Source organism: Rhinoraja longicauda, chromosome 14 (assembly GCF_053455715.1).
Source record: "Rhinoraja longicauda isolate Sanriku21f chromosome 14, sRhiLon1.1, whole genome shotgun sequence".
Lineage (NCBI taxonomy): Eukaryota > Metazoa > Chordata > Chondrichthyes > Rajiformes > Arhynchobatidae > Rhinoraja > Rhinoraja longicauda.
Window position 1 is genome coordinate 14,019,629 of NC_135966.1, and position 19,861 is coordinate 14,039,489.

The 19,861-nt window shown below is 42.8% G+C and overlaps 1 protein-coding gene across 6 annotated transcripts in view; it reads right to left on the reverse strand.

Annotated features, from left to right (window-relative positions):
* LOC144600077 (mitogen-activated protein kinase 9) overlaps positions 1-11,431 on the reverse strand; it is a 49,531-nt gene extending 38,100 nt beyond the window's left edge. For 4 of the 6 annotated variants that reach the window (XM_078411462.1, XM_078411458.1, XM_078411461.1 and 1 more), the window contains exons 1-2: positions 11,332-11,431; positions 8,677-8,753 (exon numbers count right to left, since the gene is read on the reverse strand). The gene's annotated coding sequence lies outside the window, so the exon portion shown is untranslated. Of the gene's footprint in view, positions 1-8,676; positions 8,754-10,975; positions 11,159-11,214; positions 11,227-11,331 lie in introns of those variants that run through there. The other 2 variants (XM_078411459.1, XM_078411460.1) reach the window with 2 other exon arrangements.
* Positions 11,432-19,861: the final 8,430 nt, after the last annotated feature.

The window sequence follows — 19,861 nt, forward strand, 5'->3', positions numbered from 1 at the left end:
TCAGCCAGCGTATACAACAAATTATCCTCCAACATTTCCGTCACCTCCAATGGGATCCCACTACTGGCCACATCTTCCCATCTCCTCCCCTTTCTGCTTTCCGCAGAGACCGTTCCCTCCGTAACTCCTTGGTCCACTCGTCCCTTCCCACCCAAACCACCCCCTCCCCAGGTACTTTCCCCTGCAGGAGATGCAACACCTGTCCCTTTACTTCCCCCTTCGACTTTTGACTCCATCTAAGGACCCAAACAGTCTTTCCAGGTGAGGCAGCGGTTCACCTGCACCCCAACCTCATCCACTGCTCCAGATGTCAACTTCTCTACATCGGTGAGACCAAACGCAGGCTCGGCGATCGTTTCCCTCAACACCTTCGGTCAGTCCGCCTTAACCAACCTGATCTCCCGGTGGCTCAGCACTTCAACTCCTCCTCCCACTCCCAATCTGACCTTTCTGTCATTGGCCTCCTCCATTGTCATAGTGAGGCCCACTGCAAATTGGAGGAACAGCATCTCATATTTCGCTTGGGCAGCTTTCACCCCAGCGGTATGAACATTAATTTCTCTAACTTCAGATAGTTCTTCTGTCCGTCTCTTTCCCCTCCCCCTACCCAGTTCTTCCAGTCTTCCTGTCTCCAACTCCATCCTATCATTGTCCCGCCCCCTCCCCTGACATCAGTCTGAAGAAGGGTCTCGACCCAAAACATCACCCATTCCTTCTCTCCTGAGATGCTGCCTAACCCACTGAATTACTCCAGCATTTTGTGATATCTTCGAGATGTAGTTCCTACGTGCATTTCCTTATACATGCACAGATACTGACCACTATCTAGAATATAACCACCTTCCCCACAATGTGGGGTAGTGGGGTGGGTGGGGAGGTCACCTGTGGTATGAATTAAAACTTATGGTCGTTTATGGGATGGTACCAAAAAATCTAGAGCATTAAAGTTCTTGTCGATTTATTCACAAAATGCTGGAGTAACTCAGCAGGTTAGGCAGCATCTCGGGAGAGAAGGAATGGGTGCCGTTTCGGGTCGAGACCCTTCTTCAGACTGCTGATTTGTACCAGCATCTGCAGTTATTTTCTTATATTAAAGTTCTTGTATTGTGACAAACCAAAATGGGTTCACTGACATTCTTCAAGCCGATGTGATAGCTTATCCTATGCCAGCAAACTATTACGCATACAGCAGAAGCAATAAATGCATCTTGCCAACACTGCTCACACCTAGAGAATAAACAAGAGAAAAAAAAGAGTACAGTTGTGAAGTTTAAGGAAGAAATAACATTTTCCAGGAACTTGTTGAAATACGACCTATACGACCATGTTAAAAATGTCTTAGCTTTGGCAAAAGCTATTTCTGGCTGGTAGCAAGACAAATCAAAAGCAGGGGACTGAGTCATGCTTCTCAAAGGAGTTAAATTGTCTCCTCATTTTTATTTATGCTTAACTGAAATTATTACTGGTAATGTGCAAATGCAACTGTTAAATGCCAGGTATCCATCACTAACTTGAAATTGATGTACCACACTCACAAATATAAAGGTTGAAAATATAAAGATTACATATTTAGGTAAAAATAGCTAATATATTTATAGTTCTCATAACTTAAGCACAACAGGAGAATTCATTGGACCCAATTATATTTTCCACGCCAAAGCAAGGTTTTCCAACAGCCTATACTTAGAAATGTACCAGGAATGTCACTTCATTTCACATGTCACACGAAGGTGTCCCATTTCCATTGTAGCTTACTAATAAATTGCAGGCAACTAAATGAGAGATAAAGGAAATCAACAGAAGTGATTGCCATTGCATTGTCAGACATACAATAATTACTGGGCAACACTTTTTTCAGAAGGCCGCAGCAGTCAAACAGCTGGTTTGAAATTTATGTTCTCTACAGTTATGATCTCATGTTATAAAGGATGACAAAGAAATCTTACGCAGACAGTCCCTTCATGCTTCTCTATGATTTTCAGCACAAGCAGCAGATTAACTCACTACCAAATAGTACCTACCCGGTTTCCCAAAGTGCATGGTCCCAAACGACAATACCACCATTGTTGGACATATTACAGGTGGTGATGAGTCAGAGTAGAGACGTGAGATCGACCAATTGGTGCCAGCACAACAACCTGGCTCTCAATATCAGTAAAACCAATGAACTGATTGTGGACTTTGGAAGGGGAAGGATGAGGACCCACAATCCTGTTTATATCAACAGGTGGAGAGAGTCAAAAACTTCAAATTCCTGGGCGTGCATATTTTTCCGAAGATCTTTCCTGGACCTAGCACACTGATGTAATTATAAATAAAGCACATCAACGCCTCTACTTCCTGAGAAGATTAAGGAGATTCAGTATGTCAGAGAATTCTCTTGAACTTCTACAGGTGTACAGTAGCGAGCTTATTGACTGGTTGCATCATGGCCTCGTTCGGCAACTTGAACGTCCAGGAGCAGAAAAGACTGTAAAATGTTGTGAACACTGCCCAGTCCATCACCGGCTCTGACCTCCACCATCGAAGGGATTTATCGGAGTCCCTGCTTCAAAAAGGCAGCCAGCATCATCAGAGACCCACACCATCCAGGCCACATACTCATTTCACCACTGCCATCGGGAAGAAGGTACATTAACACTGAAAACTGTAACGTCCAGGTTCAGGAACAGCTTCTACCCTACAGCCATCAGGCTTTTAAACACTACAACCTCAAACACACACATATATGTAGGGAAAAAACCCGCAGATTCTAGTTTAAATCGAAGGTAGACGCAAAATTGGAGTAACTTAGCGGGTTAGGCAGCATCTCTGGAGAGAAGGAATGGGTGACGTTTTGGGTTGAGATCCTTCTTCAGATATATATAGAGATACATATATATATATATATATATATATATAGATACATATATATATATAGATACATATATATATATATAGATACATATATATATATATATAGATACATATATATATATAAAATGCGTCCTCCATAATGTTTGGGACAAAACACGGTGGTGGGGGTGTTATGGCCTGGGCATGTATGGCTGCTGAAGGGACTGGCTCACTTATGTTCATTAATGATACAACTGCTAATGGTAGTAGCATAATGAATTCTGAAGTGTATAGACATATCCTGTCTGCTCAAGTTCAAACAAATGCCTCAAAACTCATTGGCCGGCGGTTCATTCCGCAGTAAGACAATGATCCCAAACATACTGCTAAAGCAACAAAGGAGTTTTTCAAAGCTAAAAAATGGTAAATTCTTGAGTGGCCAAGTCAATCACCCGATCTGAACCCAATTGAGCATGCCTATTATATGCTGAAGAGAAAACTGAAGGGGACTAGCCCCCAAAACAAGCATCAGCTAAAGATGGCTGTAATACAGGCCTGGCCGAGGATCACCAGAAAAGACACCCAGCAACTGGTGATGTCCACGAATCGCAGACTTCAAGCAGTCATTGCATGCAAAGGATATGCAGCAAAATACTAAACATGACTACTTTCATTTACATGACATTGCTGTGCCCCAAACATTATGGTGCCCTGAAATGGGGGGACTATGTATAAACACTGCTGTAATTTCTACATGATGAAACCAAAATGTATAAAAATGGTCTTTATTAAAATCTGTCAATGTGCACTTTAACCACATGTGATTTTTTCTATTACAAATCTCAAATTGTGGAGTACAGAGGCAAGTAAATAAATGATGAGTCTTTGTCCCAAACATTATGGGGGGGGGGTGTGTGTGTGTGTGTGTGTGTGTGTGTGTGTGTGTGTGTGTGTGTGTGTGTGTGTGTGTGTGTGTGTGTGTGTGTGTGTGTGTATACACACTGAACTCCTTTTCTCTCTCTCGTTTATCATATTGTTTGCAGTGTACTATGTTTACATATTCTGTGGTGCTGCAGCAAGTAAGAATTTCATTGTTCTATCTGGAACACATGACAATAGAACACTCTTGACTATCTGCAAAACCACTCACTTTTGTATCATCAGCAAACTTGCTAATCTTGCTGTGTATGTTCTCTTCCAAATCATTGATGTAGATGACAAACAGTAACGGACCCAGCACCAAACCCTGAGGCACACCACTCGTAACAGGCCTCCAGTCCAAGAAGCAACCTTCCACCATCACCCTCGGCTTCAAAACCATGCTGACTATCCCTAATCAGCCCTTTCCCATCCAAATGCCTGCATAACCTATCCATCAGAATACTCTCTAGTAACTTTCCTACAGATGTTAAGCTCACCGGCCTATAGTTCCCAGCATTTTCCCCGCAGCCCTTCGTGAAAAGATGCACAACATTTGCCACCCTCCAGTCTTCCGGCACCTTTCCTGTATTTAAGAACGAATCGTAAATTTCAACCAGGGCTCCTGCAATTTCCTCTCTAGTTTCCCGCAATGTCCTCGAATGAATCTGATCAGGCCTGGAGATTTGTCTACCTTCATACACGACAATACCTTCAGCGCTTCTTCGACAGTAACACTGACTGCTCTCAAGACATTTCCAGTGACTGCCCCAAGCTTCCTTACGTTTGCCTGCTTTGCCCTTCACTCTAATGGGGACATTCATGTACACCGATGACTGCAGGTCCACCCAGCCAAACTGTCATTTGGTCAAGTACGCTGATGACACAGTTCTCCTATCTCTGCTATCAGGCCCCTCAGAGCACCACAGCTCAGCTCTTCATGAGTTTGTGGAGTGGTGCGACAACTCCTGTCTTGAACTAAATGCAAACAAGACCAAGGAGAAGGTAGTGACCTTCTCCAACAAGCAGAGGGAACCGGCTGCGGCAGCCATCACCACTATCCACGGAAAGCCTGTGGAGATTGTTGAGGAATGCAAGTACCTGGGCAGTCTTCGACAACCTGCTGAAATTTGCCTTCAACACAGAGGATAGCCTCAGGAAATGCCAGCAGCGGCAGTATCTCCTGAGGAAGCTCAACTCCTTTGGGGTCAGCAAGGACGTCTTCATAACGTTTTACTACTCCTTCATTGAGAGCGTCATTGCGTTCTCTTTCAACTGCTGGTTCCACTCCATCAGCCTTCAGAACAGAAACCGTCTGCAGAGCACAGCCAAAGTCTGTTCCAAAATTATTGGACTCCCTGTCAGAGCCCTCTCCACCCTATGCGACCAGCAGATTCTAAGGTCAGCTGGCAGGATTTTACAGGACCCCTCACACATCCTGTTCTCTGCATTTGAGTGGCTCCCCTCAGGATGCCAGCTTCGCTGCCCAGGCTGTAGGACACAGAGGTGAAGGGTAACCTTTGTCCCCAAGGCTGTTCAGCTCCTAATCACCCTGTCCCACTGCTCACCCTGCTAATCCCCCCCCCCCAAATAGTTTTTGTACTACTCTACGTGCCTTTGTAAATTGCCCCACATGGACAAATAAAGTGTTTTTGAGCTTTGAACTTGAATATCCTGAGCTTTCATCAGCACACTTTTAAAAACATCCCACTTGGCCGATGTTCCTTTCCCCTCAAATTACCTGCTCCAGTCAACTTGAGTGAGACCTTCTCTCATACCCTCAAAGTTGGCCTTACCCCAGTTGAGCTTTTTGGCACGTGTGCCCTCTCCGTCCCTATCCATAAATATCTTAAACCTAATCGAACTGTGTGTGGTCACTGGTCCCGAAAGGCTGCTCCACAAACACTTCATTAACTTGCCCTTCCCAATTTCCCAATACTAGATCCAGCGCTGCTCTCTCACGAGTGGGGGTCTCTACATATTGCTTAAGAAAACTCTCCTGAACACTTTTGAGGAATTGTACCCCATTTAAACCCTTCACACTATGATTTTCCCAGTCTATATTGGGAAAATAAAATCCCCTACTACAACAACCTTATTTGACCAGCAGCTATCTGCAATCTACTGGCATATTTGTTCTTCTAATTCTCGTTGATTATTCAGGGGTCTGTAGTACACCCCCAACAAGGTGACCATCCCTTTCTTGTTCCTCAGCTCTACCCATATAACCTCACTAGACGAACCGTCCATAATGTCACCTCTGATCACTGCCGGGACATCCACCATAACCAACAATGCAACCCCCCCACCTCCTCTTTTTCCCTCACCCCTGTCTCTCCTGTACCCTGGAACATTGAGCTGGAAGTCCTGCCCCTCCCTTAACCAGGTTTCAGTCATGGCGACAACATCCCAGTCGTTCGTAACTATCCATGCCCTAAGCTCATCTGCCTTACCCGTAAGGCCCCTTGCATTAAAAGATGTTCAGTTTAAACCAACCTTCCTTCCTCGCTCTCCGCCTTTCACCTGCCTATTCTGTCCACTAACCTTTCCCACACCCCCCCTACATACCAACTGCTAGCCTCTGTCCTGTACGAGATTGCAAAATAATATTGTGGTATCTCAAGTTAAAATGCCAGATGACACTAGACTCACATAAACTTGAGAAACAAAACCAACCAGCAATAAATAAACACCCTGGCTGACAATTATGTACACAAATCTGTCACCAATAAATCAAAAATCAACTTTTGAAGGACATAAAGACCACTAATGTGAATAATAAATATATCCAGAGTAAAAGCTGAATGAACTTCAGAGCAACATCATCTCCTCTCTATGTTCTATAATCTATGAAAACCTTCAAACCTTTAAACAGTTCAAAGATAAAGTACCATTTGGTGTAGCAAAAATCATACTAAAACATTATTCTGTACTTCATGTTAAATCAAACTATGCAAAAATATGGGGACAAATCTCACTGGCCCATCTAGAATCACACACACTTGATCAAGATGTGGTGGGCTGCGTTGCCGCTCTGAAGCATCCCAGACTCTGGGACACAAGGCCAACATTGCATGCTGAAGAAGTGCTGCCCAGTGAAATCTTTGACAGCAAAACCCTGTCCCAGCTTTGCCTAGAATATTCACAAAAGAACTGAATAAATAGATACTCCCAGATTACATCAGGCTTCCATTCCGGAGAACTGTTCATAACATGAAACAGTTTGAATGTGGGAAAAGCAGCTACCAGGCAATATATTTAAATAAAACATCAGCCAACCAAGTTCAACGTGTTAAATCAGGGCGCATAACTCAATAATCCAGATATTTCTGCAAACTGAGGACCCACGTGGCTGAAGATGCAAATTTCTCCCAAATGCTTATTCATCTGTACAGGTTGTACATATGTCAAGCTTTCTGGGAAGGACCTGCAGCAGCAAAATAAACAAGTGCCGGTATAGAAAAAATATATACAAATTTAAAGTTATACTTTTTGCCGCATTTTTGTTCTCCCTTACCCAAATCTCCCAAAAACAATCTCCCTCAACATTTACATCCCAATATAAATTGTTGGACTTTTGCTTTATTCTCAATTTATTAATTTGAATGCATATATACCAAATGCAAAATCCTACATTAAAAACTAAACTTGATTGCCAGCTAGTTAACACTGCATTTTTCCATTTTACTTCACGATTGTGGTTTAGTTCAAAAAACATCATAGTTGTAGATAGTATAGATGTTATTTTCAATCATTTCTAAAGTGATAGCTGCATTATATCCAAGATATTTTCTCTTTTTAATGTCTCGATTAAATTTAAATGGTTAATACCATTGCTGCATAAACAATATTTAAATTTCATTTGCACCACACAATCCAAAAATCTATGCTATAATCATCAGATTTCAAAAATCCAAATTAAGACCATGACAGACTTGGATGGGAAATAAAGAGAAGCAGTTCCCATCAGTAGATAGGTTATGAAACAAAAGACATTTAAAATGATGGACTAATGGTATGGGGGTTGGGGATAAGAGAAATATGAGGAAAATCTATCTTACATAGACAGGTTAGGCTCTGGAATTCATTGCCTAGAAGGAAGGAAACACTGTCAGTGGTTTCAAAAGGAAATTGGATAGGCACTTGAGGGAATACCTGGAGTAAAGGAGGTAAATTGGTATTGGCAAGTCTGTTTCACAAAGAACTGGTACAAATTCAGTGGATCGTGCCACTGAATTTGCTATAACATGCGACAGAACAATTTTTTTCTTTTTTTTTTGTGATTACAGCAATCTCAAATAAGAGTTTTAAACTAAGCAAGAGGGTGGAACAGCGGCACAGCAGTAGAGCTGCTGCCTTACAGTGCCAGTCACAGGTTCGATCTTGACTATGGGTGCTGTCTGTACGGAATTTGTATGTTCTCCCTGTGATCACATGGGTTTTCTCTGGGTGCTCCAGTTTCCGCCCACACTCCAAAGACGTACAGGTTTGTAGGTAATTGGTTTTGGTAAAAATTGTTCATTTTTTCTAATGTGTAGGATAGTGCTAGTGTACGAGGTGATCGGACTTAGAGGCCCAAAGGGCCCATTTTCACACTGTATCTCTAGAGAATCTTACTCCAATTAATGGGATAAAAATATTACTATCTTAAATTAAAATTAATTTTTAATTGAATATTCTGGCACATCATAACCTGTTGCTGGTGTGTAGTTCAAAATTATGTTAACACTGAACAGTTCAGTTTTCACCAAATTATTACAGGCCTGGAGTGAACACTTTTTGAATTGATGGTGAAGGGATACCAAGTCAATAGAACGAAAAAAAAGAGATAGATCGTAATTGCGTCAAAACCAGTCTGAGAAGCAATGCACATCAATAATTTCCCATGATGTTTTCCCAGTACTCTTTCAGGTTTTTGGTTACCTGTTGATCCAGGATCATCTGTACTTTTATTCCCTTCACGCACTTCTCAAATAACTGGTGCTCTATTACTTTGTTTCCTTAAAATTAAACAGAGAAAAAGCACAAAACATTATGGTGCTGATTCTATTTAGCAGTGTGGCATTTTAGTATTAAAATTGTCCTGCAGTTGCAGTTTCAAATATTTCTCTTTACAAACATTTATACAAGTATTCTTAAATATCATTAGAATTGTTCTCAAATCACTTTGACAAAGTATCCTTGCATGAAAAAGAACCTTTTCATAATATTATTCCAGTGATAACCTCCCAAAAACATGAAATACAAATGCGCTAAAAAAAATCAGCTATTTTTATTTTTCCTCACAACGTGAATATATTTTTAAACTCCGCTAACAATCTCCAAATACTTGTGTTTTATAAACATGGATCTCAATATTCATTCAAAATATATACAGTAAGATAATAAAAATGCAAAGGATTCACTTTTATGAACAGAAAATCATGAATGTAAAAAAAAATCATCTGATTATACATAAACATTACATCCAAGATGTCGTGACCAAACAAATTTGACCACGCTTCATGATGGTGGGGACTCACAAATAAGAATTTCATTGTTCCATTATCATTACATATGACCATTAAACACTTGAGTTCAGTGGATCCTTTTGATTGGCATGGACACAAGTGAAATAATTTGTGTTGTAATTTTTCTACGATCAATACATAATAAACATAAATCTGAAGACAGTTGGGTGAAATTTCCCCTTTAATAGTCAACAGCTATAATTCTCAAATAATTTCATCCTAGACCTGGATTTCATCCTTTTCCCATCCATAACCTGGAACTTTTCTAAACAAATTCAGTCTTTGATGAAAGCAGTTACTTTAGCTCAGACTAGTTTTCAGAGGCCTGAACTCTAAAGCTTCCCAAAGATTAAAAGTGAAAGCTATTCATCCAAAACACACAATTTCCCATTATAAAAAGTTACTGGAAAATTAATACAATAGATTACTAAACAGAGAGATTTTTTAAAATTAAATAGCACAACAAATTGTTCCCTTTAAAATTACGTTCACACGTTATAGGAGTAGAATTAGGCCATTCAGCCCATCGAGTCTACTCCGCCATTCAATCGTGGCTGATCTCTGCCTCCTAATCCCATTTTCCTGCCTTCGCCCCATAACCCTTGACACCTGTTCTAATCAAGAATTTGTCTCTCTGCTTTAAAAATATCCACTGACGGCCTCCACAGCTCTCTGTGGCAATGAGTTCCACAGATTAACTACCCTCTGACTAAAGAAGTTCCTCCTCACCTCCTTTCTAAAAGAGCGCCCTTTAATTGAGGCTATGACCTCTGGTCCTAGATTCTCCCACCAGTGGAATCATCCTTTCCACATCCACTCTATTTATACCTTTCATTATTCAGTAAGTTTCAATTAGGTCCTCCCTCAACCTTATGAACTCCGGTGAGTAGAGGCCCAGTGTTGACAAACGCTCATCATATGCTAACCCATTCATTCCTGGAATCATTCTTTTTAACCTCCTCTGGACCCTCTCCAGAGCCAGCACATCCTCCCTCAGAAGGTAGACAAAATACTGGAGTAGTCTGAAAAAGGGTCTCGACCCGAAATGTCACCCATTCCTTCTCTCCTGAGATGCTGCCTGGCCCACTGAGTTACTCCAGCATTTTGTGTCTACCTTCGATTTTAACCAGCATCAGCAGGTTTTTTTCTACACATCCTTCCTCAGATATGGGGCCCATATTTGCTCTTAGTTACTCAACCAAAATTTGTTGATGATATATACATATATATTTCTTTACATATATTATATATATAGAATATATATGTTGGTTTTGTTAACTTAGATATCCGTTCATTTCCCATCACAAAATTGCTCACTCCATGCCCATAATTAATTGGTCCGAAGATGGGTTTCAAGCCGAAACGTCACTTTTTCTTTCTCCAGAGATGCTGCCTGACCCGCTGAGTTACCCCAGCATTTTGTGTCTCCCTTCACAATACTGCCTGCCCCACTTAGTTCATCCAGCAGTTTGTTTTTTGTTAATGATTCCATTATCTGCAGTCTCTTGTGTTTTCATATTAAAAATGTTAACTTGGATCATAAATAAAATAAACTTATCAAGACACATTATCTCCATAATTTAAACCTTTCTTTACTAAGTATTGATCGATGAGAGTGAAGTAGGTGCGGGGGGTACAAAAGGGGCATGCAACCAAAATATATTCTTGCAGAGCAAAGGTGTTACTAACTGCTGTAACTTAGCGCTCTTAACTTCAATAGATCGAAGGGGGAGGGGTTCGTGGATCAACACTTAAGGAACTCCGCAGCGAAACGTGCAGCCACGGTATTTCGGCGATTCTGATGCAGCAACAGCGGGGCAGTGGAACTGCCGCCCATCGCAGCGACAGAGGGAAAGTGCGCGGTCCATCCATGCCGGGGCTGCCGCTAATGAATTAGCCGGAAAGGCCGCAGCCTCACCAAGGGCGGGCGGGCTGGACTTTATTTACGTACCTCGCGCATCCGCTGGAAGAAAATGCAAAAGTTTTGAAAAAGTAAACAATGATAAACGAAGAGGAGCTGAGAGTCCTCTTCGGGCGGGAGGGGGGTGGGGATTTAAAGCGAGCTAACCGTGAGTCTGGAGGGATGTTTGCCGACAATCTGTCACCGTCTCAGTGCCATGGTTGCTCCAGTGCCGCAGCACTCAGGTGCGTCACCGCGCAGCCGCCGCCGCCTCACCAACTGCAGGAGCGGAGCCAAACCTCGGCGGCAAGTAGGGCGCCGCTGATTGACAGCGATGCCGACCAATGGGCTCATCCATTTCCCCTCCTGGAGCCCCGGCAGAGAGCAGGCAACAACCAATCACCGGGTCCGGGAGGCGGGACCTCTCCCTCCAAGTTTGGACTTGGTCTTTGGGATGAGGAGGGAGGCGGCAGGGCGTCTGCAAGTCTTCACAACGAGACGTTCACTGTTAATGTCACAGAGAAAAGCAGCGAGCAATCAGGGAAGACGACAACTGCTTGTCAAACAAAAGGTTTCGAAGGACAGGATTCCAAATCGTATTTTTCCACAGCAGTTTGTTTACATCTCAAGATTCTAGCATTTGCAATCTCTCCTGTTGTCAAATCGGTTCTAGATAGGAGAGCCTTTGCAATGACCAATGTTTGGTTCAGTATCATTATTTATATCGTAGATTTATTTTATAAAAAAACATTTGGGCAGGTACGTGGCTAGGAAAGGTTTAGAGGGATAAGGGCCAAATGCGGGCAGGTGGAACTCGTGTAGATGGGGCATCTTGGGCAAGTGGATGAAGGGCCTGTTTATATGCTCCATGACTTATCTTTCACTATGTCTAAATACCTACCTATTTGGATGTTCCCACAACTCACACATATTTAATTGTGCTAATAATAGTCATATAGCATGGAAACTGCCATATTTGCTCTCCTGGCATATTCTTCTAATTCCTGTTGACTATTGAGGGCCTATAATAGCACACTCCCAAAAAGGTGACCATTTTTAAAAATAAATCTCAGCTCCACCCATATAGCCCTCCTGGACAAACCATCAATAATGTCATCTCAGACTATTGTCATGATATTCTCCTTAATCAATTTAGCAACACCCCCTCCTCTTTTAACCCCACCTATCTCATATTTCATATTTCAGATACAGCGCGGAAACAGGCCTTTTCGGCCCACCAAGTCCGCACCGCCCAGTGATCCACGCACACTAACACTATCCTACACACACTAGGGACAATTTTTACATATACCCAGTCAATTAACCTACATACCTGTCTTGAATGTTCCCACTCCTCTAGGACCTGTAACATTGAGCTGCCAATCCTATTCCTTTCTTAGCCAAGTTTCTGTAATGGCTACAACGTCCCAGTCCACCGAGTCCACACCGACCAGCGATCCCTGCACATTAACACTATCCTTCACACACTAGGGATAATTTGCACATACACCAAGCGAATTAACATACATACCTGTACATCTTTGGAGTGGAGGAGGAAACCGAAGATCTCGGAGAAAACCCACATGGTCATGGGGAGAATGTACAAACTCCATACAGACAGCACCCATACTCAGGATCGAACCCGGGTCTCCGGCGCTGCAAGTGATGTAGGATGTAAGCGCTGTAAGGCAGCAAATCTACCACTGCGCCACCGTGGCTATCTTATTTCTTTTCTTACCCATGTCATTTGTGCCAACATGCACAATACATCTGGCTGCTCAGTCTCCCCTTTGTGAGCCACTATGAGACACCAAGGAGGCAACCCAAGGAGGCACCATGGAGGCAACCCACCATCCTGGACTCTCAATTGCTGCTACAGAATCTTCTGTCTGCCCCCCCCCCCAACAAACAACTTTCCTACCACTATGGCTCTGCTGTACTTTAGAGCCATTCTCAGTGCCACAGACCTGACTGCTACTCACCCCTGTCAGGTCATCCCACTCCATAGTATTCAAAAGGATATACCTGCTTTGAAGGGGAATTGCCACAGGAGTAACCTGCACTCTGTCTATTCCTTTTCCTTGTAGTTACTCACCTACTCTGTTCTTGGACCTTCTGTGTGACTATCTTGCTAGAACTCCTATCTGCGAAGCTCTCATTCTCCCATATGATCCCAAGGTCACCCAGCTTCAGCTCCAGTTCCCTAATGTGGTCTGTATGGAGAGGCACCTGGACACAATTCATCAGGTAGTCATCAGGGACACCAGCAGTTTCTCTGATTTCCCACGTCTTGCAGAGGAACATTGCACTATTTTCACCTGCTATCAATACTAGTTATTAGACCCATGCTACTTAGAATGTTACCTTGTAAGACAACAATGCCATTGGTCCTCAATGCCATGGGTCAGGAGGTAGACACAAAATGCAATAGTAACTCAGTGGGACAGGCAGCATCTCTGGATAGAACGAATGAGTGATTTTTTGGGACTGCAGTCTGAAGAAGGGTCTCGACCCGAAGCGTCGCCCATTCCTTCTATCCAGAGTTGCTGCCTGTCCCGCTGAGTTACTCCAGCATTTTGTGTCTATCTTCAGTGTAAACCAACATCTGCAGTTCCTTCCTACACAATAGATCGGGAGGATTTTGTGGGAACTGTGGTGGTGGAATCTCTGTTGGGCTATGAAGAGTCTTGCACCTAATCAGGGGTGCAGTGCTGTCAGAGCTCACTGGAGCACTGCTCCGGCACCTGCACCGCTCCGGCACCTGCACCGCACCGGCACCTGCACCGCTCCGGCACCTGCAGTGCACCGGCACCTGCACTGCTCCGGCACCTGCACTGCACCGGCACCTGCACTGCTCCGGCACCTGCACTGCACCGGCACCTGCACTGCTCCGGCACCTGCACTGGCACCGGCACCTGCACTGCTCCGGTTAAAAAAAAGCCAAAATAAACAGCGGGGAATTTTAATTAGTGGGGAATTTAACAGCGGCCGCTCCGGCACCAATGACAGCTCCGGCACCTAAAAAATTACCTCTGCAACACTGCACATAACACATGCTTTATAATTGCACAGGAGCGAAAAGATCACTGCTGTCTAGTGGACCATGAATCTCAGGTCAGGTTTGAGGTCATAGTCTTTTCCGTAGACGGCTAAAGGCTTTGCTAGTGCTTTGAAGGCAATGGACAATTTAGTTTAGCTTAGTTTCGAAATACAGCGTGGAAACAGGCCCTTCAGCCTATAGAGTCCACAACGACCACGATCACCCTTACACTAGTTCTATGTTATCCCAATTTCACATCCAATTTCACATTCAGGGTCAATTTACAGAAGTCAATTAACCTCCAAACCTGCATTTCTTTGGAATGTGGGAGGGAACTGGAGCACCCAGAGAAAACCCACAAGGTCACAGAAAGAACAGGCAAACTCCTTACAGACAGCACCCATAGTCAGGATTGAACCTGGGTCTCTGGCGCTGTAAAGCAGCACCACTATGTCTCTCCCCCAATATACCTGTTGAATGTGACAGTTATTTGGTGAGTTGGAGAAATACGTGGTTGTTTATTCTATGGATTTATTTAATTTTCATGGTGTGAATATTGGCAAAACCAATGTTTCTGGAGAAAGTAGTGGTGAAAGTGTACCCAGTGTTATTGGGCCGGGTGTTCTAAGTTTAAGATCCAGGAACCATAAAGGACTGGTAATATATTTTCCAGTCTAGATGGTGTATAATTTGAAGAGGCAGTATTCCCAAGCGCCTGCTACCCTTGTCCTTTGTGTTGGAGGAGAGGTGCCGTTGAAGTCACCAATGTATGTAATGGTAGTGCATTTTTGTTGATGGTTCGCCCTATTGCTCCGGTGCTCCATTGGTAGAGATAGTGTATTTTTATAGGTGGTGGATGGGACATCACTTAAGCTGGCTACTTTGCCCTTGATAATGTCGAGCTTCTTGAGTGTTGTTAGAACTGCACTGATCAGGCAAATGGAGAGATTACGATGGCAGGAGGCAAGTCACTCACTGCACAATATCTGACCTTTAACATAGTTTACTTGCTTTAGTATTTATCTGACTGGCTCAGCTGAATTTCTGGTCAATTATGACCCTCAGCGATGTTAATAGTGGGGCATTTGGCTATGGTATTGCCAGTGAGTAGCTGGTTCGAGTTTAAGGTGACCTGACATAGGTGAGAGGAGAAAGATTTAATAGGAAACTGAGGGGCAACCTTTTCTCTCAGAGGGTGGTGGGTATGTAGAATGAGCTGCCTGAGGAGCTAGTTGAGGCTGGTACTATAACAACATTTAAAAAAGATTTGGACAGATACATGGCTAGGAAAGGTTTAGAGAGATATGGGCCAAATGCGGGCAGGTGGGATGAGGGTAGACACAAGATGCTGGAGTAACTCAGTGGGTAAGGCAGCATCTCTGGGGAGAAGGAATGGGTGATGTTTCGGGTCGAGACCCTTCTTCAAATGGAGGGTAGATGGGGCATCTAGATCGGCATAGGCAAGTTGGGTCGAAGGGCCTATTTCCGAGCTGTATGATTCTGACTTTTAAAACTATAAAGGTACAAGTGTATGATTTTGTCTGAAATATGTGTGGCATGAATGTTTGTTTACAATTATCGTGTCTGAATATTTCTAACTGCATGGTGTGCTTCATTTACTGAGCAGTTGCAAAAAGAATTGAACAGTGAGTGTTCCCGCTTCTGATTTTGTGATGGTAAGGGCTTTGATGAAGCGTTGAAGGTGGTTGAAGGACATTGTCCCAAGGACCTCCTGCAGTGAAGTCCAAAGACCAAAGTAGGCCTCAGAAAAGTTTTCTGTTGAGAGAATGTGAGCAGCCAGGGACTTAATTGAAGGATACAACCACAAAGGTAAAAATCTCTATTATTACAAGAGTAATTAACACATTTTCACAGGATTTATAGGGACAGAGAAGTGAATGCGTGGTTTAAAGAGGATGTCAAATACAACGTTGCTATTTTAAAAATGGAGGGCGACAATAAATGGAATTGCAAACTGGTTAGATTAATATTAGAACCAAGGGAAATGTAGGAGTCTATCATAAAAGATATGATAGCAACAGATTTAGAAAAAATGGGATTAGATCATCAAACTGGATTTAGAATACATACAACTTTTGACAAAGCAACTGAGGTTTTTTGAAAATGTAACTGGTAAAATAGATAAGGAGGAACCACGTAGAAAGACTTGTATAAAATCCCACTTACGAGGTTAATGTACATAAGTTAAAGCACGTGATTGTGGACATAAATTGAACATTTGCTGACAGACAGGACAACAGAGGAGATCACACCCAGAATATTTTGTGCAGTTTTAATCTTCTTACCTGAGAAACGATGTATATTTCCCAAAAAGGAATGCAACAAAAATTTGGGAGGACAGGACTATTACATGAAGAGAAATGAAATCAATTGTATTAACTCAAGTATAGAAAAATTAGTGGAAATTTCATTGAATTAGATAAAATTCCGACAGGGTTCTATTAGCTAGATGCAGGGAGGATATTCCCTTTTTTTGGGTGTGGGGTGGGGGATCTAGAACCAGGTTTGTAGTGGGAACAGTGTGATCATACTGAAAGACAGGCAGGCCAAAGAGCTGAATGACCTGCTGCTGGTCCTAGTTTACTCTGTTTCCATCCATGTTTCTGTGCCAGGGTGCTGGGCTGTAATAATTAACCTCCAATACCAGGACCAAACAAAGATGTTCCTGAGAGTAAATGAAATGTTTGAGGTTTCCAGGAGATAAGAACAAAGCAGAATAATCTGGCCATAAAGAAAATGGCGTGATACTCTTGCATCATGTTAGATAGGAGACCTACAAAACACTAATGAGTGTATTAACATTACAAGCCCATAGACGAGGAATCTTACAAAGATATTGTAGAACTGAATACAATACAATACAATACAATATATCTTTATTGTCATTGTACCCAGGGGTACAACGAGATTGGGAATGCGCCTCCCATATGATGCAATAATTTAATTAATTTAACCAACAACAACCCAACGAAACAATTGTAACAGTTTTAAGACAGAGTAAAGTGCAAGTAGATCTGTGCCGGATCACTGTGCGATGTGACCATCCGGCTCAGCAGGACCGGTTCATAGCAGCTATGGCCCTGGGGATGAAGCTGTTCCTGAGTCTGGAGGTGTGGGCGTAGAAGGCCTTGTATCGTCTGCCCGATGGAAGGAGTTCGAACAGACTGTCGCAGGGGTGTGAAGAGTCTTTGTGGATGCTGGTGGCTTTTCTGAGGCATCGTGTGTTGTAGATGCCCTCCAAGTCTGGTAGCTGTGTTCCGATGGTCCTCTGAGCTCTATGGACTACCCGCTGAAGAACTTTCCCTTCTGCCTCCGTGCAGCTGAGGTACCACACAGGGATGCCATGCGTTAGGATGCTCTCCATGGTACAGCAGTAGAAGGTCGTCAGCAGCTGTTGGGGTAGACCAGACTTTTTCAGTGTTCTTAGGTAGAACAGTCTTTGCTGTGCCTTCTTGACCAGCGCAGCAGTGTTATTGGACCATGTTAGGTCCTCCGAAATGTGAGTGCCCAGAAACGTGAAGCTAGACACTCTCTCCACACTGTCCCCGTTGATAGAGATATTCCCCGTTATGTGACCTACGGAAGAGTGACCTCGAAAGGACAATCAGAGTATGGAAGAAACTATTAATGATTACAGAAAATGCTGGAAGACACTATGGCCTGAAGCATTAACTCTGCTTCTCTTTTCAAAGATGCTGCCTGAACTATTGTGTGTTTCCAGCATTTGCTGGCTTTCTTTCAGATGTCTGAAATTTAAAAATGTCAAATTTTTGTACGTACAAATCTGGTGGGAGAGGCATTCTCTTGACTTTCAAAATTGGTTCTGCGAAAGATTGTCTGGTGGAATTCTTTATGTGGGTTTAAGATGTCCCTGAAGACACTTGGACAGTAAATGGATAGGAAAGGTTCAGATCGATAGGGGCTAAACGCAGTCAGATGGGACTAGCTTAGAAGGGTCATCCTGGTCGTCCTAGACTAGTTGGGCAGAAGGGCCTGTTTCCTTGCTGTATGACTCTATGAATTTCTGTATGAGACATAATTCTGAAATGTGGGTGTGAGCCATGCAAAGGTAATAGCAATGCCTTTTTTTTGCCCATAGCCTTGAGTCATATGTTCATAGGAAATGTGTTCAGTTGGAAATCCAAAGGAAAGTTCTGGACAACTATTCTGGAAAGGGGCCAAGAAGGGTTGCTGAACATACTGGACACAAACATTAGGCAATTAATGTTGGAAATTAATGGTATTCGTTACAGCAGTGGATAGAGGTCAGCACCTATAAGATCATTGTTGCAATGAACGTTATTCCTGGGAGGGTGCTCGTTGTCTCATGTGTGGGCGATTTGTTGCTGAACACTTGTTCAATGCCACACCTTTGGGGAGCTGCAGAACTGATTTAAGGTGTACTCCTGTGAGGTTCTGCAGATCATGAGTGAGGTGTCACGACAAAACAGAAACTGAAAGAGCCAATTACTAGATGGCCAACATTGATTGGCAAGGGGTGACTTGAGGAAGTTGGTACTGGCTGAGCAGAGATGTTAATGGGTCTGGAGAAACATTTGGTGCAGCACAAGCACTCATTTTACTGATTTGATCAGTGGCGCTCTAACATACTAGACTACATTCACATCAATTCAGTGCCTAAATGTTCTTATTTTCAGCTAGGTCCAGTTCCTGTAAGTCACAGGTGGAGGATGAACCATGAAAGTTACAGATATGCAGGTTTCTGTTCAAAATCCAATGTAATGATCTGCATAGCAGAAAAAAATGATTATGTGACTTTGACATGGTTACTCAGAATAGAACTTCTGCCTAATGGATGAGCAGCATCCAATACCCTTCTGCCAAAGCCTGTTCATGGAACTGGGGGGATTCTCTATTTTTTAGCAAACTTGACCTATCTCGTGACTATGAGGCTAAGTGTGCATTCTGTAGACATTTCTACCTGATTATTAATATGTATAAGATGATGTATGCTGACACTAAGTTGCTGTGCAGGTGTGGTCTTGCCTTAAGATCTGTCAAAAATTGGCAAAAAAAATCGCACATTATCCCCAAGGTTTCTGTGATTATTCAATCCCTCAACCTCCCTTTCACAGACATTCCCTGTATTTTCTTCACTTCCTCCCACTCCCACATCCCTGCAATTTAAAGTATGTTTGTTCTCACTTTTCCTCAGGATTGACTATAAATGTTAACTTTGTTTCTCTGTCCACAGATGTTGCCTGACCAGCTGTGCTTACATTTTCTCTGTCCACAGATGTTTTTATTTCATGTTTCCAGCATCTGCTCAGCTTTGGTCTTCGCCCCATATTAAACGTATGACCAGATAGCTAAAGATCACGTGTTTTGATCTGGGATGATCAGGATAGTAAGGATTCAGGGAAATCCTTGGTGCACAGGCATCACAGGCTACAATTGCTTACTCTTCCAGTCCAAGTTTAGTTTTGTTTATTATTGGTACGTGTACCAAGCATTTGATTGTGTGCTATCCAGTCAAAGAAAAGGCTTTATGTGAATTACAATCAAGCCATCCACAGTGCACAGATAAAGGATAAAGAGTACAGCATTTAGTGCAAGACATAACAATGAAATCCGATAAAGTCCGAATAAAGATTGTTTAAAGGTCTACAATGGGCG